We start from the raw sequence: 1,302 nt of genomic DNA on the forward strand, positions 1-1,302 counted from the left end.
TTGGTCCTCATCTCCGCCCTGGTGCTCTTCAGCCCCACCAGCTCCGCCCTTTTGGTCTTCAGCTTCCCCTGCTCTGTCCTGGTGGTCTTCGGCTCACCCTGCTCTGCCGGCTCCACCCTGGCTTCCTGCTCTGCCGGCTCCACCCTGGCTTCCTGCTCTGCCGGCTCCACCCTGACTTCCTGTTCAGCTGGATCCACCCTGGATACCTGCTCTGCCGGCTTCGCCCTGGCACCTTGCTCCACTGGCTCTGCCTCAGTCTCCAGGTCCTCCAATTCCACAGGGACCTGGCCCTCCATCCCACCCCTGTTTTGCCTCCGCTCCGCCTCCCTCCTGGACTTCTATGACCCTTTGGGGAGCCTCTGGAAGCCGCACATTAAGGGGGGGGAATCTCCATCCCTTACCTTCACCTTCTCACCCCGGACTCCATTTCCCAGAAACCCCAGCCTAGGTACTGATTATGAACACACATGTTTCCCATTAGGAGGACAATTTAAGTTGCACGCTCACATTCACACATTGCTGAGTTTTGTTTAGCTGTTAAGAGACATTTCTAAGCATTTCCTTGTTTCCTTGCCTTTGTGTTTTTGTCTTTGAATTGTTCCCTGGTTTGTGATTGTTTGCTGCCTGCCCTGCGCAATGCTGTTATTTGGATTACTCTTTTGTTTTGCCCTGGGACATAGTTGTTTGATGCTGCCTGTTTCAATTACTCTCTTTAATAAAGCTTGCACTTGGATTCCTTATGCCGAGTTCACACTGCACGATTTTCAAACTCGTCGGATCGCCGTTGTTTTCCCCATCAAATTAAAATCCACCTAAAGGGGGAATTCTCCCCCATATTTCAAAATGAAATTCAGGCCCACATGTCTGCCACTTTTGTTCTGACTAACTGAGGGAAAAAATACATTACAATAAATCACGCTACCAATGGTGATTAAATCTAATAATCGCTTAGCTCATATCACATCAAACCATGCAAATTATTATTATTGTTATACTTTGTTTCCAGATTGTTCTTTTAACCCAAAAAGCAAATTTATGATCCTTAGAACTGGTTCTCTTTGATCTCATGTAATCCTGTGTATCTGGGATGCACATTTAAAACTGGAATATAACGGTGGCATGCTTGTATTTCCCGCAAAAACCTACCAGTACCTCTCAAATTAGAAAACATTATTACAAGCTAACCGTTGTGAATCGGGCTAAGGTAAGGAGATAGTTTTGAAACCTTGGCTGGTTATGTACTTGCTCAAAAATTTATTTTGGATCATTTTTAACCAAAAAAAGTTACGGACTGCAGCTTTA

The sequence above is a fragment of the Sinocyclocheilus rhinocerous genome, unplaced genomic scaffold, assembly GCF_001515625.1.
Source record: "Sinocyclocheilus rhinocerous isolate Xijiao unplaced genomic scaffold, SAMN03320098_v1.1 scaffold2427, whole genome shotgun sequence".
Taxonomy (NCBI): domain Eukaryota; kingdom Metazoa; phylum Chordata; class Actinopteri; order Cypriniformes; family Cyprinidae; genus Sinocyclocheilus; species Sinocyclocheilus rhinocerous.